Below are 21,812 nucleotides of genomic sequence, written 5' to 3' on the forward strand. Positions count from 1 at the left end.
AAAAGTAAGATAAAGTAGTTCCCTGGGGTTGTTTCTGTGGATTCTTTTAAAAAAACATGAAAAAACAGACTGTTTCCAGAACATTCATGACATCTAAACCCATGGATAAATACAGCATCTGAATATCTTCTATTCATTCCATCTTTTGCTCAGTTCAATAAAACCATGACTTATTAGCAAACAGGTACCATAAATTGCATCACTGAAATGAGTAGATAACTTACCTTTAGTCTACAAATTTTTATTGAATATGTATTATGTGTGGGGCAATTTCCTCTAGAGCTATAACAGTGATCATAACAGAAAAATTCCCTGCCCACTTAAAGATTACATTTTAATGGATAAATTCAAACAAAGAATTTAGTAAAGCAAACATTGTGTCAGAAAGTTGTAAGTGCTGTAGAGAAAAAACAGAGCAAGGAAGAAGGATGGAACTTGAGATAGGGGTTGTCACTGCTCAGAGAATTACTTGGGGATTAGTGTCTGGGAGAATAGAAAAGAAATGATGGGTTTCTTATGGGTACTGCCATAAACAGGGACAAAGATCATGGTGAGACTTTTTAAAAGTGTTTATTTTAGGTTAGGGGTACATGTGAAGCTTTATTACATAGGTAAACTCATATCAAGGGGGTTTGTTGTACGAATTATTTCATCACCCAGGTATTAAGCCCAGTACATGATAGTTATCTTTTCTGTTCCTCTACCTCCTCCCACTCTCCACCCTCAAGTAGACCAGTGTCTGCTGTTTCCTTCTTTGTGTTCATAAATTCACATCACTTAGTTCCCACTTATAAGTGAGAACATGCAGCATTTGGTTTTCTCTTCCTGCATTAGTTTGCTGAGGATAACAGCCTCCAGCTCCGTTTAAAGGACATGATCTCATTTCTTTTTATGGCTGCATAGTACTCCATGGTGTATATGTACCACGTTTTCTTTATCCAATCTGTCATTGATGGGCATTTAGATTGATTCCATGCCTTTGCTATTGTGAATTGTGCTGCAATGAACATTCACATGCCTGTGTCTTTATGGTAAAATGATTTATATTCCTCTGAGTATATACCCAGTAATGGGATTGGTAGGTTAAATGATAGTTCTGCTTTTAGCTCTTTGAGGAATCACCATACTGCTTTCCACAATGACTGAATTAATTTATACTCCCAAAGATCATGGTGAGATTATTCTTGATTCCCTCAAGGCAAATAGTGGTAGTAAAGCTGTAATGAGTGGAGAGATGGAAGTCTTGCCAGAAACACACAGAGATCTCGTCTCCCTTTTCATTCCTGCCAGTGATGACATGGAGACTGGGGAGTAGATGATTGTAAGTAGAGAATGTAGATCTCTGGGACTCCATCTGCACTCTTGCTCTCCATTGATGGAACTGTGAATTTCTTAAAGGCAGGAGACTGTACCTCTTATCTATTGAGACTTGTCAACTTGAAAATCACAAATTTATAAATTTAGAAAAGAGACTTTGTTTTGTATAAAGGTTTATAGTCTGCAGGGCAGCCATTCCACAGGCTGGGAAGTATGGCCTTCATTAGAGACCAGAAATAGGCACTTTGAGGGAGGGGAGGGTGGAAGAAGAACTTACGTTGAACAGGTTGGCCAAGTATATATATTTAACAGGTTATAGCAGGAGCTATGAATATTCACAAAGGGGATTCTGACACATGGGTATTCAACAAACATGTATGTAACATACAACCCAAGTTCATGTTAGGGTAGAGACTTAACATTTAAATGAATTACTATTAGGCCCTATACATCAAAAGCTAAAGCAGGAACATGGAGGCAATCAGGTGTGCAGCCTCTGTAAACAAGCGAGAACCAGTCTATGGTTGGTGGTCTCTCATCAGAAGAAAGTTACTGAAATCATTCTCCTTCGTGGCTTTTGGTACAAGAGGTTAGTTAGTCAGTGCCTGGCGGTGGATGAGCCGCAATTGTTTAAAAATTGTTTATCTCAGGCCATGTGAGGTGACTCACGCCTGTAATTGCAACACTTTGGGAGGCCAAGGCAGGCAGATCGCCTGAGGTCAGAAGTTCAAGACCAACCTGGCCAACATGATGAAACCCTGTCTCTACTAAAAATACAAAACCTAGCCAGGTGTGGTGGTGTGCACCTGTAATCCCAGCTACTTGGGGGGCTGAGGCAAGAGAATCGCTTGAACCCAGGAGGTGGAGGTTGTAGTGAGCTGAGATTGCGCCACTGCACTCCAGCCTGGGAGATAGAGTGAGACTCAGTCTCAAAAAAAAAAAAAAAAAAAAAGTTGTCTATCTCAAGGCCAGTGCTTGTTTAGCTACTAGTGAAAAAGAAAAATGTTGTGGCAGATAGAACATAGTTTATTCTTTAAGTGTGGTGGTGCGTGACTTAACCCTTGCCTGGCATGTTTATAATTTGGTATCTTATTGTCACAAAGACCCCGTTCTATCAATCTTATGATCTCTGTTTAACACTATTGTTGGTTAATTGTTGTGTCTAAACCACAAAAGGGAGGGAATATAACAAACTGTGTCCAACCTCTTGTCACATCATGACTGGGAACTCAATTTTTAAGATTTCTCTGGGGTCCCCTTGGCCAGTCCATTCAGTGGTTGGGAGGCATAGGATCTTATTTTTAGTTCTCAGATTCAGTACATGTTGAATGAATCAGTCTCTATGAAATGCATTTTTAAATGTATGGTATGAGCAATCTATAGCAATCTAAAAAGTAGTTTGGTGTTGGGCGCGGTGGCTCACACCTGTAATCCCAGCACTTTGGGAGGCCGAGGCAGGCGGATCACGAGGTCAGGAGATCGAGACCATCCTGGTGAACACTGTGAAACCCCGTCTCTACTAAAAATACAAAAAAAATTAGCTGGGCGTGGTGGCTGGCGCCTGTAGTCCCAGCTACTCGGGAGGCTGAGGCAGGAGAATGGCATGAACCTGGGAGGTGGAGCTTGCAGTGAGCAGAGACTGTGCCACTGCAAGCCAGCCTGGGCAACAGAGTGAGACTCCGTCTCAGAAAAAAAAAAAAAGTAGTTTGGTAATTGTGGTGGCTTTATAATGTGTCGACTTGGCTACACTGAACTACATTTCCCAGAATTCTCTTTATTGTATGTTTCCTGTTGCCATCAGCCGCAAGGGAGATTCTTGGAAGATTTGGAGCTTAGACAGGAAACAGTAGCCATTTTGTAGCTCACACAAGTTGTTGCTAATCTGCTGACTCATGTGTTGGTGTGAAGTAGTGGCTGAACCAGCAACTTCTCTACCTTCCCCGGATCCTCCTTCAGCTTTTCCAATTCCTAAGGCAGGTATGTGTGTTTACCTCCAAGATGAAGCAGAACACTCACACCACTAAGGTCAGAACTGACATGGATTTCAATCTCTCCTTATGAGATCCCAGACTGCATTTTCCATTCCCCACTTTACAGTTATCTTCTCTCATGACACACTGCTCTGTGGACTTCACATTCTAACATCAGATACAAAGAAACACAGACACACACACACACACACACACACACACACCTCCTTGTGGCTCTGTCTCTCTAGTTGAACCATAATGGATACAAATATTTTAATTATTAACATCCCCAGGGAGTTAAGAGAAAATATTGCATCCATGAAACAAGACTAGGGTACTACAATGGAAAAACCATTTAGAAAATGGCAATCAAAAAAAGTTATTAGAAGTGAAAAACATGATAGCAAAAATTTCAAAAACCAACATAAGATTTGGAAAACAGAGATGAAGAAATCTCAGAAATAAGAGCAAAAAAAATATGTCTTCCACCTTATACTCTCTCTCAGACTCTTCTTGCTTGTTTGCTCTTATGAAGCCAGCTGCCATGTTATAAGCTGTCATATGGAGAGGCCCATATGACAGAAACTGAGAATGGCCTCCAGTCAACAGCCAGCAAGGAACTGAGGCCCTCAGTCTAACAGCTCACAAGGAACTGAGTCCTGACAGCAACCACATGCGTGAATTTGGAATTGGCTCTTCCTCCAGTAGAGCCTTGAGATGACTGTGGCCACAGCTGACACCTTGATTGAGGCTCATGAGAGACTCTGAGCCAGAGGCACCCAGGTAAGCTGCATTCAGATTTCTGATCCACAGAAACTAGAAAATAATAAATGTTTGCTGTTTTAAGCTGCTACGTTTTAGGGTAATTTGTTATGCAGCAATAGATAATTAATATACTGATAGTGGATGATCGATAATCTAAAATTAGTTATTTCTATTCAGAAGTTCTAAGTGAAATATTATCACTCTTATTACAGACTTGTATCCCAATGGAATTGTGTGCAGGTTAGGTGGAAAGCATTAGTGTTTTGGAGTATAATAAAGTATGTAAACGTTGTTCTACTCTCTCTCCCTGCCTAAAAGTATCATAGAGTAAACGTGGCAGTGAACAAGACATTCTCAGAAGAGGAAGGTGAGTTTCCATGGGTCCTGGACTAACATGAGAATTTGGCAAGGCTGGGAATCCTGAAATTGAAATAAAGAAGTGTTTGTCTGTAATTAGGCTTTCCTGGAAAGTTTTCAGAAGTGAGTAACTCACATCCTGATATACCAAGATACCTAACCCTACGTGAAGTGTGTCATTATTAGGATTGTGTATAAGTGTATGTAGTACTGCCTTACTATAACTTATAAACCACTGAGAAGGGCCAAGGCCCTCCAGTTTCAGAATTAGGCTTAATTCTTGGATTATTCTTCTTTTATTGTATGTTTTTAAAGAAATATCAAAACTATTAAATACCAATAAAAATTTTGAAAAATAAAAATAACTATTATATATCATTTAAAAATTTTTAAATAAAAAATGATTGTTCTGTATTTAGGAAATATTCCATAAAAGCAATGACAACTGTGGTATTTAGATAATGGTTCAAGGATTTCTGTGTTAAAAATGTGCCATATAGAGTTGCTTTTCTAACTTTCAAATGGAGATTTCATATTGTAATGAGTCTTTTATGCATGTTTAAGGATTTTAAAATATAGAGGATGTGGAAAATGAAGAAGATGAAATGAAATCTACATTGTTGAGCTCCAAAAGAATTAGTAGTTTTATATTAGAAAGCGTCTTTCTGTATGTGATATTTTTGGGTCAGTATTTTACCAAGATTATGCAATGCTCACTTACTATTGATTTTTTAGTATCTATCTTGTTGTTTCAAATCTATGACTTGCTAAGGGATAGACCAAATTAGCAAGTAAAAATGCATGTAAATAATTATAGGAAAATACAATAAAAATTGATTTCAATAACTTAAAACTCTCTAAACACAGGAGAACTGTCAAATTTACTTTTTAATTTTAATTTTATTTTTATTTATAATTTTTTATTTTAATTTTTGTAAGTACATAGTAGGTGTTTACATTTGTAAGACACATGAGATGTTTTGATACAGGAATGCAGTGCATAATAATCACATCAAGTAAAATGGGATATGCATCCCTGCAAGCATTCATCCTTGTTGTTACAAACAATCCAATTATACTCTTACAGTTCTTTTTAAATGTACAACTAAATTATTATTTTCTATAGTCACCCTGTTGTGCTATCAAATGCTAGAACTTATTATTCTTTCTGCCTATTTTTTTGTACCCATTAACCATCCCACCTCCCTCCCCACCTCCCTCCCCACCATCCACCACTATATTTCCCAACCTCTGGTACTCATCCTTCTACTCTCTATCTCCATGAGTTCAATTGTTTTGATTTTTAGATGCCACAAATAAGTGAAAACATGCAAAGTTTGTCTTTCTGTATGTGATTTATTTCACTTAGCATAACGACCCCCAGTTCCATCCATGTAGTTGCAAGTCACAGGATCTCATTCTTTTTTTATGGCTGAATAGTACTTCATTGTGTATATGTACCACATTTTCTTTATCCGTTCATTTGTTGTTAGACACTTTAGTTGCTTCCAAAGTTTGGCTATTGTGAACAGAGCTGCAACAAACATGGGAGTGCAGATATCTCTTCAATATACTGATTTCCTTTCTTTTAGTTATATACCCAGCAGTGAGATTGCTGGATCATACAGTAGCTTTATTTTTAGTTTTTTGAGGAACCTCTAAACAATTCTCCATAGTAATTGTACTAATTTACATTCTCACCAATGGCGTGAGAGGGTTCCCTTTTTCCACATCCTTACCAGCATTTGTTGTCACCTGTCTTTTGTATAAAAGCCATTTTAACTGGGGTGAGATGATATCTCATTGTAGTTTTGATTTGCATTTATCTGATGATCAGTGATGTTGAGTGTCTTTTCGTGTGCCTGTTTGTCATTTGTATGTCTTCTTTTGAGAAATGTCTACTCAAATCTTTCACCTTTTTTCTTTTTCTTTCTTTCTTTTTTTTTTTTTTTTTTTTTTTTTTGAGACAGTATTGCTCTGCTGCCCAGGCTGGAGTGCAGTGGCACGATCTTGGCTCACTGCAATCTCCGCCTCCCAGGCTCAAGAGATTCTCATGCCTCAGCTTCCTGAGTAGCTGGGATTACAGGCGTCCACCACCACAACCAGCTAATTTTTGTATATTTAGTAGAGATGAGGTTTCACCATGTTGTCCAGGATGGTCTCGAACTACTTAACTCAGGTGATCCACCTACCTCGGCCTCCCAAAATGCTGGGATTACAGTCATAAGCCACCGTGCCTGGCTTTCACCCATTTTTTAATCAGATTATTAGATTTTTTTCCTATAGAGTTTTTTGAGCTCCTTATATATTCTGACTATTAATACCTTGTCAGATGAGTAATTTGGTTAGGTGAATTCCTAGGTATTTAACTTTATGTGTGGTTATTGTAAATGGAATTACTTTTTAAATTTTTTTCACATTGTTTATTGTTGGCATATAGAAATGCTACTGATTTTTGTATGTTGATTTTGTACCCTGCAACTTTACTGAATTTTTAAGTTCTAATAGTTTTTTTGGTGGAGTTTTGAGATTTTTCCAAATATAAGATAATATCATCTACAAACAAGGATAATTTGACCTCTTCCTTTTCAATTTGGATGCCCTTTATTTCATTCTCTTGTCTGATTGCTCTAGCTAGGACTTCCAGTACTATGTTGAATAACAGTGGTGCAAGTGAGCATCCTCGTCATGTTCCCTACCTTAGAGGAAAGGCTTTCAGTTTTTCCCTATTCAGTATTATACTAGCAGTGGGTCTGTAGCATATGGCTTTTATGATGTTGAATTGTGTTCCTATTATACCCAGTTTTTTAGGGTTTTTATCATGAAGGTTGTTGAATTTTATCAAATGCTTTTTCATCATCAATTGAAATGATCATATGGTCTTTGTCATTCATTCTGTTGATGTAATGCATCACATTGATTGATTTCTGTATGTTGAAACATCCTTGCATCCCAGGGATAAATCCCACTTGGTCATGATGAATGATCTTTTTAATATGCTGTTAAATTAAGTTTGCCAGTGTTTTGTTGGAATTTTTCCAACAACGTTCATTATCGATATTGGATTATAGTTTTCTTTTTTTGATGCATGCTTGTCTGGTTTTAGTATCAGGATAGTACTTGCCTTGCAGGATGAGTTTAGAAGTATTGCCTCCCCCTCTATTTTTCAGGATAGTTTGAGTAGGATTGGTATTAGTTCTTCTTTAAATGTTTGGTAGAATTCAGCAGTAAAGCCCTCAGGTCCCTGGCTTTTCTTTACTGGGTGACTTTTTATTATGGCTTCAATCTTGTTACTTGTTATTGGATTTCTTCATGGTTTTGGATTTCTTCATGGTTAAATTTTGGTAGGTTGTATGTGTCTAGGAAATTTGTCCATTTCTTCTAGATTTTCCAATTTATTGGCATATCATTGCTCATAGTAATCACTAATGTTCCTTTGAATTTCTGTGATAAAAGTTGTAATGTATCCTTTTTCATCTCTGATTTTATTTATTTATTCTCTCTTTTCCTTAGTCTAGCTAAAGGTTTGTCAATTTTGTTTAACTTTTCAAAAAAACGTTTTGTTGCATTGATCTTTTGCATTATTTTCTTCATTTCAAATTCATTTATTTCTGCTCTGATCATTATTATTTCTTCTACTAGTTTTGAGTTTGGTTTGCTCTTACTCTTCTAGCCTTTAAGATGCAGCGTTAGGTTGTTTCTTTGAAGTTTTTCTTCTTTTTTGATATAGACACTTATAGCTATAAACTTCCCTTTCAATACTGCTTTTGCTGTATCCCATTGGTTTGTGTATGTTGTGTTTCCATTATCATTTGTTTCAAGAAGTTTTTCAATTTCCTTCTTAATTTCTTCAATGACCTACTGGTCATTCAGGAGCATATTGTTTAATTTCCATGTTTGTACAGTTTCCAAAATCCCTCTTGTTATTAATTTCTAGTTTTACTCCATTGCGGCCAGAGAAGATACTTAATATTATTTCAACTTTTTTGAATGTTTTAAGACTTGTTTTGTGACCTAACACATGATCTGTCTTTGAGAATGATCCATGTGCTCAGGAAAAGAATGTATATTCTGCAGCCATTGGAGGAAATATTCTGTAAATATTTATTAAGTCCAATGTTTATTTGCTGATTTTCTGCTTAGAAAATCTGTGCATTGCTAAAAGTAGGATATTGAAGTATCTAGCTCTTATTGTATTGGGGCCTACGTCTCTCTTTAGCTCTAATATTTGTTTATATATCTGCGTGCTCCGACGTTGGGTGCATATATATTTAAAATTGTTATATCCTCTTGCTGAATTGGCCCCTTTACCATTAGTGAATTTATTTGTCTCTTTTACAGTTTTTGTCTTGAAATCTATTTTGTCTGATATACGTATAGCGTATAGCTACTTCTGCCCTTTTTTTTGTTTCCATTGGCATGGAATATCTTTTTCTATCCCTTTATTTTCAGTCTGTGTGTGTATTTATTGGTGAAGTGTGTTTCTTGTGGGCAACATATTATTGGATTTTGTTTATTTTATCCATTTAGTCACTCTGTATCTTTTGTTTGGAGAGTTTAGTGCATTTACAGTAAATGTTGTTATTGATAAGTAAGGACTTACTCCTGCCATTTTGTTATCTGTTTTCTGGGGGTGTGTGTGTGTGTGTGTGTGTGTGTGTGTGTGTGTGTGTGTGTGGTCTTCTCTTCCTTCTTTCCTTGTTTCTTTCCTTCCTGTCTTCCTTTTAGTGGACATGATTTTCTCTGATGATATGATTTAGTTTTTTTGCTTTTAATTTTTTTGTGTATCTATTTTATGTTTTTTGGTTTGAAGTTACCACGAGACTTGCAAGTACTATCTTATAATGCATTATCTTAAGCTGATAACAACTTAGGACTGTTTGCATAAACAAATACACAAAAAGAAAACTAATAAAGGCTCTATGCCTTAACTTTGTTCCCCCTCATTTTAACTTTTTGTTCTTTCTATTAATATCTTATTGTTCTCTATGTCTTGAAAAGTTTTACTTATTATTTTTGATTGGATCATCTTTTAGTCTTTCTACTTAAAATAAGAGGGGTTTACACACTGCAGTTATAGTGTTATGATATTCTGTGCTTTTCTGTGTACTTACTATTGCCAGTGAGTTTTATACCTTCAAATGATTTCTTCTTGGTCATTAACATCCTTTTCTTTCTGATTAAAGTACTCCCTTTAGCATTTCTTTTTTTTTTTTTTTTTTTTTTTGAGACGGAATCTTACTGTGTCGCCCAGGCTGGAGTGCAGTGGCGTGATCTCAGCTCACTGCAAGCTCCACCTCCTGGGTTCAGGCCATTCTCCTACCTCAGCCTCCCAAGTAGCTGGGACTACAGGCACCCGCCACCATGCGTGGCTAATTTTTTGTATTTTTAGTAGAGACGGGGTTTCACCGTGTTAGCCACAATGGTCTTGATCTCCTGACCTCGTGATCCGCCCGCCTCGGCCTCCCAAAGTGCCGGGATTACAGGCGTGAGCCACCGCGCCCAGCCTCCTTTAGCATTTCTTGTAGGACAGGTCTGGTGTCGATGAAATCCCTCAGCTTTTGTTTGTCTGTGAAAGACTTTATTTCTCCTTCATGTTTGAAACATATTTTCACCAGATATACTATTCTAGGGTAAAAGTTTTTTCATTCAGGACTTGAAATATGTCATACCACTCTCTCCTGGTCTATAAGGTTTCCACTGAAAAATCTGCTACCAGACATAGTGGAGCTGCATTGTAGGTTATTTGTTTCTTTTCTCATGATGCTTTCAGGATCCTTTTTAAATCCTTGATCTTTGAGTGTTTGATTATTAAATGCATTGAAGTAGTCTTTTTTGGGTTAAATCTGCTTGGTATTCTATAACATTATTGTATTTGGATATTGCTATCCTTCTCTAGGTTTGGGAAGTTCTCTATTATTATCCCTTAGAATAAACTTTCTACCCTTATTTTTTTTCTCTACCTCCACTTTAAAGCCAATAGCTCTTAGATTTGCCCTTTTTATGGTATTTTTTAGATCCTATAGGCATGCTTCATTCTTTTTTATTCTTTTGTCTTTTGCCTCTTCTGACTGTGTATTTTCAAATAGCATGTCTTAAAGCACACTAAATATTTCTTCTGCTTGATCAATTCTGCTATTAAAGAACTCTGGTGTGTTCTTCAGTATGCCAATTGCATTTTTCAGCTCCAGAATTTCTGCTTGATTTTTAAAAAATATTTCAATTTCTTTGTTAAATTTATCTGGTAAAATTCTGAATTCTTTCTCTGTTTTATCTTTTTTTTAATTTTATTTTATTTTTATTTTGAGACGGAATCTCACTCTGTCGCCCAGGTTGGAGTGCAGTGGCACGATCTTGGCTCACTGCAACCTCTGCCTCCCAGGTTCAAGCAATTCTCCTGCCTCAGCCTCCTGAGTAGCTGGGATTACAGGCACCTGCCACCACACCCAGCTAATTTTTGTATTTTTAGTAGAGACGTCATTTCACCTTGTTGGTCAGGCTGGACTCGAACCCCTGACCTCGTGATCCACCTACCTCGGCCTCCCAAAGTGCTGGGATTTCAGGCGTGAGCCACTGCGCCCGGCCTCTCTGTGTTATCTTGAATTTCTTTGAGTGTTATCAACACAGCCATTTTGAATTCTCGGTCTGAAAGGTCACATATCTCTGTTTTTCTAGGAGAGGCCACTGGTGGCTTACCAGTTCATTTGGTGAGGTCATGTTTTCCTGAATGGTGTAAATGCTAGTCAATGCTCTTTGTGGTCTGGGCATTGAAGAGTTAGGTATTTATTGTAGTCATTACTGTCTGAGCTTGTTTGTACCCACCTTTCTTGGGAAGGCTTTCTAGATATTCTAAAGGACTTGACTATTGTGATCTAAGCTGTATCTGCTTTAGGGGGCACCCCAAGCCCAGTAACACTGTGGTTCTTGCAGACTCATGGAGGTATACCTTGACGGTTTTGGACAAGATCCAGAAGAATTCTCTAGATTACCAGGCAGAGACTTTTGTTCTCTTCCCTTATGCTCTTCCAAACAAATGAAATCTCTTTCTCTCTGTTTGGAGCCACCTGGAATTGGGAGTGTTGTGACACAAGCATCCCTGTGGCCATCACCCCCAGGACTACACTGAGTCAGACCTGAAGCCAGCACAGCACCGGGTTTTACCCAAGTTCTGCTGTAACCACTCTCTGGCTACTGCCTATGTTTGCTCAAGGCCCTGGGGTTGTACATTCAGCAGGTGGCAAAGCCAGCTAAGCCTGTGCTCTTCCCTTTAGGGTGGCAAGTTCCCCCAGGCCCCAGGCATGTCCAGAGGTGCCATCTGGGAGCTACAGACTACAGTCGAAAACCTCAGAAGTCTACCTAGTGTTCTATTATACTGTGGCTGAGCTCACACTCAAACCACAAGATGCAGTCCTTCCCACTCTTCCCTTCCCTTTTCAAAGGCAGAGGAGCCTCACCCCATGGCCACCATCACCAGAGGCCCATATAGAGTAATACCAAGCTAGCACTGATGTTCCTTTAAGGCCCAAGGACTCTTCAAGTCAGCTTGTGGTGAATGCTGCCTGGCCTGGGACTCACCCTTCAGGGTGATGGGTGCCGCTCTTACCTGAGGGAGGTCCAGAAATGCTTTCTAAGAGCTAAATCCTGAAATTGGGAACCCCAAGAGCCCACTTGGTGCTCTACCTGCCGTGACCAAGCTGGTACCTGAGATGCAAGAGAAAGTCCCTTTTACTTTTCGCTCTGCTTTTTTGAAGTGGAAGGAATCTTGTCCAATAGGTACCACCAGCTGGGAATGTGCTGAGTCTCACCTGAAGCCAGGAAGTCTCAGAGTCTCACCTAAGGCCCTTGACATAGTACCTGGATATCACTGCTGGTTATTCAGGGCCCAAGGGCTCTTCAGTTAGCAGGTGATGAATTCTTTCAAGACTGGGTCTTTCCTTTCAAAGCATCAGGTTCCCTTGCCCAGGGTGTGTCTAGAACTGTCAAGGGAGCAAGGGCCTGGAATGGGGGCCTCACAACTCTGACTGGTGCCCTGTGCTCCTATGGCTGAGCTGATATCCAAGATGATAGTCTTCCCCACTCTTTCCTCTCCCCTCCTTTCCTCTCCTCTGCCCTCCTCTCCTCTCCTTTCCTCAAATAAGGGGAAAGGGTCGCTTTTGGAGCCACAAGCTGTACATTCTGGGGTTAGGGATAGGGTGATGCCAGCGCTCCTTTAGCCACCCCAGCTGGTGTCTCAGTAGGTCATGGACCCCCCAGTCCACTATCTCTGAGCGCAGTTCAGCACTAGGACTCACCTAAGGTTTGCTTGTCTATTTAGGGCCCTGGAACACTTTAGCCCATGGTGGTGAAGCTTGTGGGAACTCAGGTATGGCCCACTGGGATTGGCCATTCTCCTCTGGCTAGGACTAGTTTAAATGCTCCCTCTGTGGGTGGGTGTCAGCTGAGTTTGGTCTGGTTTTGTTTTCTGTTAAACAGGGAAGCACTGACTAGATTGCCTCACAGTTGCTGCCATCTCCTGCTCCGCAGCATACAGAAATGCTCTCTGCACCAGACTGCCAGTGCTGGAGGATGGGGGAGGGGTGGCATCAGCAATTCAAGACTGTTTTTCTTATCTCTCCGGTGCCTGTTTTAATGATATGAAGTTAAAACCAGGTACTGTGAGTGGTCATCTGATTTTTGGTTCTGATGAAGGTGCTTTTTTTGTGTGTAGATAGTTATTAAATTGGTGTCCTCGCAGCAAGAAGGATTGGTGGAGCCTTCTATTCTGCCATCTTGCCTCAAATTTTCTTTTGATGATGATACTAGATTTTGAGAACGGAAGAACCAACTAGAGCAATTACCAGAATTGTGTATTAAAAGAACAGCGTATTGTGTTTTCCCTGAAATTTAAGCTATCTATTTAATGCTTAACTATTGTGGTGTGGAATGATGGTTTAAATCAGGAAATCAATCATTTGACTTCAGGTCTGGAACTTTTGTTTTTCCTGAATGGGTATAAAAAGAAGAGTGCTGAAGAAATGTCTAATAATATGCAGGAAGAGGTAATGCCTTTTCCCTACCTTCTCTTCAGTCACCTAAAATAAAGCTTATCATGTAATTTATTCATATTGGAGTGCCCCAAGCTATCACTCTGAATTTATTTACAATTCTAACATATGTTATTCATTCATTAAACAAATAATAAATTGAGCACCTACTATATGTCAGCTTCCTATCTAGTTGTTGGGATTATAACTGCAAGAAAAATAGAAACAGTTCCTGCCCTAATGAATCTTACATTGTATGGGGGATATAGATAATTAAACCAATGGCCGGGTGTGATGGCTTACACCTGTAATACCCAACAAATGTAATAAAATATCATAAGTGCCGTTACTGGGGAGGAATTAAAGAAGCACATGGCAGGGAGACCTAAACTAGTACAGGCAATCAGAGAAGTCTTCCCTCATGAAGTGATATTTTAGCCAGGCAAAAGATAATGCCTCTCATTAAGATAATAGAGGAGGAAGAGCAGTTATGTCAGGTGTAAGAGAAATAAAAATTATTTTTTCAACATTCATAGGTTCTTAGCTGGAATGGACCCCTGTACCAAAAGATAAATTAACAAGAGAAAAACAAATTTATTAACATGTATATTTCATACATGAAGCATACACTTGGAGAATGAGTAGTTCTCAAAGAGGTAGCTTTGAATTACAGCTTATATATCATCTTCAACAAAGAATGGTCAACTTTTGGAGAAGTGACAAGACAAAGGAAAAAGACTTTGAATCTCTAGAGGTGGAAACTTGAGGGAAGGCAAATAAATGGCAGGTAAAGGCTAGTTAGTAAAGCTTATAGATTCCTCTAGTAGCATCTACAGGCCAATAAGGGCTTACACTGTCTTGTTTTCTCTGATAGAGAAAGGACAGGATATCTTTTGTCTCTGTAAATTTATGTCCTGATTTTAAGCAAATAGAGGGAGAGCAGGGAGCTTTCCTGCATCTGCTGCTTAATTGCCTTCAGCTCAACTATCATTCATATTATGGCATGGCACAGGAAAGGTGGATTTTATTGTAGATCTGTTGAATAGGCTTATGGCACCTAGGCACAAGTGATATTTTGGTGGCACTGAGATGTATCCTTGTCCTGAGCTCACAAGAAAGGTCAGACTTGGGACTCTTCACCCTGTGGATAGTAAAGGAAGCCGGAGGAATAAATGAGTTCACCTAGTCAGAGGGCATGGAGTGAGAAGAAAGGATACCTAGAGAAGAATCCCGACAGACAAAACATCCAGAAACAGGCAGAAGAAAATAAGAGCTGCCAAAACAGTGGGAAGAAATCCAAGGGTATGGCATGCCAGCAGTGAAGGGAGAGGAGAGCTTCAGGGAGAGAGAGAACATTGAGTGCTCGGGAAAGCCAAGTAAAATGACAACGGAGAAATGTTAATTAGATTCCAACAAGCAGCTCCTTAATAAACCTGGCAAAGCCAGTTGGAGCAGAGTGTTAGAAAACAGAATACAGATTGCTAAAGAGTGGGAGCTGAATTAGGAGAAACATCCAGTACAGACAACTTACCCAAGAAGTTTGTGAATGGGGATTGAAAGAGGTAGAGGCTGAGCGAGAGGGCAAGAAAAAAAATGAATTGCATAAGCAATAGGTGAAGCCGGATGAAACCCAAAGAGACTTTGTTCTTTGTTTTGTCCTTTTAATGATATTAACTTGAGCATATTTACATTTCGATGGGATAGAGAGTGTAGAAAAGAAGGGGATAAAAATAAAAGCAGGAGAGAGCAGGAGTGGGGGGAAGGGGCAGAGGTTGGGAAAAGGAAATGAAAATAGCCATAAATTATAACAATACTACAGGAGATAGGATCCAGAGCACAGGTTTTACTGCAAGGAATGAGGAAAAGACTGGTGCAGGTTTTACTGCAAAGAATGAGGAAAAGACCATGGTTTGTAGATGTAATTGCAGGGAGTTGAGAGGATTTTGTTACACGGGTTCTCAAACCTCGTAAGATTCAAGATAAGAAATCTGAAAGTGTGGACTTACTTGGGGCAAATACATTGACAGTAATAAAAAGTAACAGTTGGCCAGGCGCGGTGGCTCACGCCTGTAATCCCAGCACTTTGGGAGGCCGAGGCGGGCGGATCACGAGGTCAGGAGATCGAGACCATCGTGGCTAACATGGTGAAACCCCGTCTCTACTAAAAATACAAAAAATTAGCCGGGCGTGGTGGTGGGCACCTGTAGTCCCAGCTACTCAGGAGGCTGAGGCAGGAGAATGGGGAGAACCTGGGAGGCGGAGCTTGCAGTGAGCCGAGATCGTGCCACTGCACTCCAGCCTGGGCAACAGAGTGAGACTCCATCTCAAAAAAAAAAAAAAAGTAACAGTTGATCACAAAAGATACTCAATTCATTTATGTAACAACATTCAGCTAGTACTATAATAGGTTTTATAAGTGTTACCAGAAAGGTGTTTCAATCCAGACCCCAGGAGAGGGTTCTTGGATCTCGCGCAAGAAAGAATTTGAGGTGAGTCCATAGAGTAGAGTAAAAGCAAGTTAATTAAGATAGTAAAGGTATAAAAGAAATGGCTACTCCATAGGCAGAGCAGCCCTTCGGGCTGCTGGTTGCCCATTTTTCTGGTTATTTCTTGATTATATGCTAAACAACGGGTGGATTATTCATGCTTCCCCTTTTTAGACCATATAGGGTAAGTTCCTGACATTGCCGTGGCATTTGTAAACTGTCATGGCGCAGGTCAGAGTGTAGTAGTGAGGACAAACAGAGGCCACTCTCTTCCCTATCGTGGTTTTGGTGGGTTTTGGATGGCTTCTTTACTGTAAACCTGTTTTATTAGCAAGGTCTTTATGACCTGTAGCTTGTGCCGACCTCTTATCTCATCCTGTGACTTAGAATGCCTAAACATCTGGGAATGCAGCCCAGCAGGTCTCAGCCTTATTTTACCCAGCCCCTATTCCAGATGGAGTTGCTCTGGATCAAATGTCTCTGACATAAGGATACTTCAATAAAAAACTCATTGTCTTGGCCGGGCACGGTGGCTCACGCCTGTAATCCCAGCACTTTGGGAGGCTGAGGCGGGCAGATCATGAGGTCAGGAGATCGAGACCATCCTGGCTAACACTGCGAAACCCCGTCTCTACTAAAAATATAAAAAATTAGCCAGAGTGGTGGCATGCGCCTGTAGTCCCAGCTACTTGGGAGGCTGAGGCAGGAGAATTGCTTGAACCCGGGAGGCGGAGGTTGCAGTGAGCCAAGATCACTCCACTGCACTCCAGCCTGGGCAACAGCAAGACTCCGTCTCAAAAAAAACAAAACAAAACAAAAAAACAAAAAAAAACCCATTGTCTTAATCTTATGAACAAGTAAGAAAAAACAGGCTTCCTGCTCTCAGGAAATGGTGGCTCCCCAATTCATCTATTTGCTTCCAAAAGAAACCCAGGAATCAACATTGATTCCTTCCTTTCCTTCCCCTATGCCCCACCATCCCCTCGCTCCAGAAAACACACCACACAAATAAATATATACACACCATACTCAATTCACTGGGGAGCCTGTCAATTCTCCTTCCAAAACAGATCTGGAATTTGACTTCCATTTCCATCTTTACTGTCACAACCTTGATCCAAGCCACTAGTGTTTTCCACCTGGAACTAATGCAATCACCGTCTAACTGGTCTTCTCTCCATATCTACCTTGGTCCCTTTCCGTCCATTCTCTATACAGCATCTATAACATAGATCAGATCATTATTCTCCCCTACTTAAAACCTCCCAATGATTTCCAACTGCTCAGAAATAAAATTCCAAATCCTAGCCATGTCCTGTGTAGAAGCAGAGGGAAAGCTTCCCTTTCACCCTCTCTGAAGGCTCACTGAAATGAGCTGACAATAGACACTATCAGGATAAGAAACATACAAATTTATTTACGCGCACATGGACACAGGAGTCCGGCAAATATGAGACCCAAAGAAGGGCCAGAGAGTTGAGACTTAAATACCCTCTTCATAGTGGAGAAGAAACATGGGGGATGTAGGTAATCCTGATGGGTAGTAAATGCTTTTCAGGGGAAATGCATGGACCCAAAGAGCAAACAATTGGGCTAGGACAAAGTTCCTCTGAGCTCTGGGGGAGGTGGTGGCAATTTGTGGGAAGTGAGAGGTAGAATTTCACTGTGAACAAAGGTGATCTTATTATGCAGATAAAGTCTCCCAGGCAATCTCTGGGAGCTGCCCTCAGAAAAGTAGACGAAAACTCTATCTGGGTGTGGTGATGACTTTTAGTCTTTTTACCTGCTGTGGTCATTAATCTTTTCTGATTATTTGATGAGATTTCTAAAGCAGAAAGTTTCAAGACAATTGCATTTCCTCTGGAAGAACTTCCCTTAATGGCATAAAGGGACTTCAGAGAAAGCTCCTGTCTGTGCTTCAGGAAAGAAGGGATCAGAGCAGGGGCAGAGGGAGACCTTGGTTCTGAGGCTTATTTCTGAGGCCTTTTCCTTCCTTCCTTCTCTCCCTCTCTCCTTCCTTCCTTCCTTCCTCCCTTCCTTCTTTCTTCCTTTCTCTCTTTCTTTCTTTCCTTTTCTTTCTTTCTCTTTTTCTTTTCCTTCCTTCCTCCCTCTCTCCCTCCCTTCCTTCCTTCCTTTCTCTCTCTCTCTTTCTTTCTTTCTTTCTTTCCTTTTTGATAGCTGTTGTTGCTGTTATTTTCTTCTGAAGTTTGAGTTGCCTGGCTTCAGTTTGCAGGGCTTTACGAAAGCACAGCTTATTTTTCAGTGACTCCAAATTAGGAAAAATAGGGGAAAAAAGAAGGAAAAAAATGAAAACATTATTTTGAAGACTTGTAGCCAAGAAAAATTAGAATTCTGTCCAAACTGTAGAAAATAATAAAAACTGAAAAACATTAGGCAAGACTAGAATCTAACAACGGGTGTACTATAGTTTTGAAACAATTTTAATTATTACTGATAATGTAAACTAAGTCATATCAGAAGTATAGGAGCTTACCATGATTTTAGAACACATACCAATAACATATTTATACAAAGACAGCTCAAAGAAAACCAAACACCATTTCATATTTGACAATGTTTCCTATATAATTTTTATACCAAAAAAGCCAAATCATGCTATTTTTGGACTTTAGGGAATCTAATATCATAAAAGATTAATTAGATCAGAAAAAAAACATAATTTATAATTTGATTTTGGGAAGTTTGTCAAATAGCAAAGGTTTAAAACACTTGATATCACAGTATCACAGTTCATTGTAAAATAAGTCATTCATTTGACCAAAGTGATAACTCAAGTATTTAAAAAAAAAAAAAAGGTGAAAACCTTCATTATCTGAGAGAAGACACTTAATTTTCCAAACAATAAGTCTTGATAAAAACAGCATGAAGCCAATTAAATTTGTTTTTCAAAATTTTATAAGCAGTCTATAAAATTTTAATCTTGACCATAAGATATAACTTCCATAAGCCTTTTATAACCTTTGTAATATTTATTAAGGAGTTGGTTAATGCTTCAAGAAAACCTTGTTAATCTGACACAGGGGCCCTTATGCTGGTCTTGCATCAGCGTGTCTTTGACATTAATGATTAATTAACAGAGAAACTGAACTTATTTTATCTCTCAAAATCAGCCTTTACAATCTCACATACCCACCTCTTCTACAATAATCTCTGGCCTTGAGGAGTTGAATAGCTTTAATTTCTGGTCCTGTGTCTCAGGAATGCCGTTTATTTTGATTGCCATCTTCTACTGGGCCTGAAGATGAGGCTTTAATTACTGTCAGTGTTTAAGATTTAGCAGGACTTGGTGTCCTTTTTAGACTCAGGGGTCAAAGCTCTGTAACTCAATGTCACAAGAACTTTAAAAGCACATACAGAAAGGTACATGGATGTAATAACTTTAATTAAAAAGAAGTTTTTTATCTCAGTTTTTTCCCTAAGCAAGCCAAAATGTAACAATAATGGCATAGAAATTGTTTTGATAAACCATAAAATCTATTAAGCCAGTTACCAAAAGGCAAAAGAAAAGACCTTCTGCACTGCACAGAATATTATGTTGGAAGGAAACTTTCTCTTTAGACCTTTAAGAAAACATTGTTAGCATCAAGCCACAACAAACACAACTGGAGGAAAAAACTTATATGAGTTGAAGAAAATGAGTTGAAGGAGAGCATTACTATTTCACGCCCTTTAAAAGGGGAGAGAAAACCGAAAATGGCGAGATGCAATAAAAGTTGAACTTTGGGTTAAAAAAATTAAAATATGTTATAGTTTATTAAGGGTAAATTAATCCCTTAAGGAAATTTTATTGTTCTAACCAATTATTTAGTGTATAAGGGTTTTTTTAAATGTCAAGCCCAATCTCTAGAAACACCATTATAATTTTCCTTTAATTATAGACAACTTGATCATATAAAAGTTTTTTTTTTTTCCTGGTTTGTCCTGAACATCTCTCTTTCTTAAACAACCACTCATTTTATTCTAGGCCTAAATTTACCATACAAGATTCTTTCTCATATAAAATTACTTCTCTTTAGCTTTCTTACCAAAGGAAAAAAAAAACCTCTTTATTTTTATAAATTTCCTTATAGCTCTCTTATTTCCTGGTTTCTTTTACCTTGTTTTATACTAACCTTTAAATAAGCTTTGAATTAGACAAAATTGTTCACCTTTTTTAAAAGAACACATGGCCGGGGGTGTTGGCTCACGCCTGTAATCCCAGCACTTTGGGAGGCCGAGGCGGGCGGATCACGAGGTCGGGAGATTGAGACCATCCTGGCTAACATGGTGAAACCTTGTCTCTACTGAAAATACAAAAAATTAGCTGGGCGTGGTGATGGGCGCCTGTAGTCCCAGCTACTCGGGAGGCTGAGACAGGAGAATGGCGTGAACCCGGGAGGCGGAGCTTGCAGTGAGCCGAGATCGTGCCACTGCACTCCAGCCTGGGCAACTGAGTGAGACTGTCTCAGAAAAATAATGAATAAATAAATAAATAAATAAATAAATAAAATAAAAAGGACACACATTTTTTTTTTAGAAAGAATGTTTTCCTACAATATATTTTTATTGGAAAATGCCCACATAATGAAATAACTATTATTTAATTTAATATAATTTTAGATTCTAAATTATAATGAGTTTGTCTACAAGTATTTATTCCATTACATTTGCCTAGTAATTTAATTTTAATCGTTTATCTATATTATTTATAAAAACTGCAATAGTTATCATTTAAAATTATGGAACTGCCATTGCAAAATTATAACTGAGACAGTGAAAAAGAGCTGACCTAACTAACTCTATCTTGCTTCAAACCTCCAAGCTGTCTTGTTCATTCCTAGGCATAGGCCAAACTAACTTTAGGAGGAATTTAGTTTATAGTTTAGCTTTGAAACAAAGATGATAACAGTCCTTACCCAAAACAAATCTTACTGCCTGTGGACTGGACAGTCTAAAGCCACAAGATTAGAAGTTATGGTAATCTTATTAAATTCAAGATGTAGCTAGTTTCATGAAACCAGTATCAATGTCTTATTTATTAAAAATTACATAAGCAAATATTATTCTGTCTTAGGCTAGGTTTGTAGTTTTGTAACTGCTATGCCAAATTTTGACACCCTATAGTATTTGGCAGGGGTAAGTATGAAATTGCTTGATTAATAAATGCAAACAAAAATGTATGCTGGACAGTCTTAAGACATTTCTAATATTACTTTACCAATAATTTTAAAGCTAGGTTATTTATTGAAGATTTTACTTAAGTTACATAAACTTCAAAAAGCATTTGACTAGTGTTTTCTTTTTTCCTGATAAAGTATTGGATCAAGTGCTTTTATTAAGCCAATTAACTAGAATTCTTTTATACATTTTCAGTAGTGAAACTTTGTGTGCACACCACATAAATACGTAGACGTATTAGGCATGCCAATAGAAGTACATTTTACAGATTCATAAAAACCTTTTTTTCCCTATCTTAGACTTTCAAATTCTTGATAACCTGTTTTACTACCCTATGTAGTTGTCAGCTAAATAGCTTTAAATTTGCATATTAAAGGAAACAACTCAGGTGAAAATCAAATAGCAAAATTTACATCATAAGGCATGGAGAGAAAAAGTCTGGTGTGCTAGAGGGAAATTAAAACAGATTTAATTGCCAATTAAACATAAACTTATAGAAATTATAAAGGCCTTTTAAATATATACACACACAAAGATTCTGTAGCTTTTACTTCAGAACTTTAGCCATGAGATAAATACAAATTCACCTGCTTGCAAAAAGAACTTGTTGGATCCAAACAGTGGCTTTTATCTGAATAGAAAAATAATAGCAGATTTAAAGCAGGCAGAAAAGAAAATAGAGAAAAAGAGGACTTAGGAACTCTGTAGTATAAAGG

The 21,812-nt window shown here is 38.5% G+C and overlaps 1 long non-coding RNA gene across 2 annotated transcripts in view; it reads left to right on the forward strand.

Annotated features, from left to right (window-relative positions):
- Positions 1-3,157: 3,157 nt before the first annotated feature.
- The window catches only part of LOC129024547 (uncharacterized), a 50,240-nt gene continuing 31,585 nt past the window's right edge, over positions 3,158-21,812 (forward strand). The window contains exons 1-3 of one of the 2 annotated variants that reach the window (XR_008497098.2): positions 3,158-3,294; positions 3,823-4,070; positions 4,371-4,676. This is a non-coding gene — a long non-coding RNA (uncharacterized LOC129024547). Of the gene's footprint in view, positions 3,295-3,822; positions 4,071-4,370; positions 4,677-21,812 lie in introns of those variants that run through there. The other variant, XR_008497099.2, reaches the window with a different exon arrangement.

Source organism: Pongo pygmaeus, chromosome X (genome assembly GCF_028885625.2).
Source record: "Pongo pygmaeus isolate AG05252 chromosome X, NHGRI_mPonPyg2-v2.0_pri, whole genome shotgun sequence".
Taxonomy (NCBI): domain Eukaryota; kingdom Metazoa; phylum Chordata; class Mammalia; order Primates; family Hominidae; genus Pongo; species Pongo pygmaeus.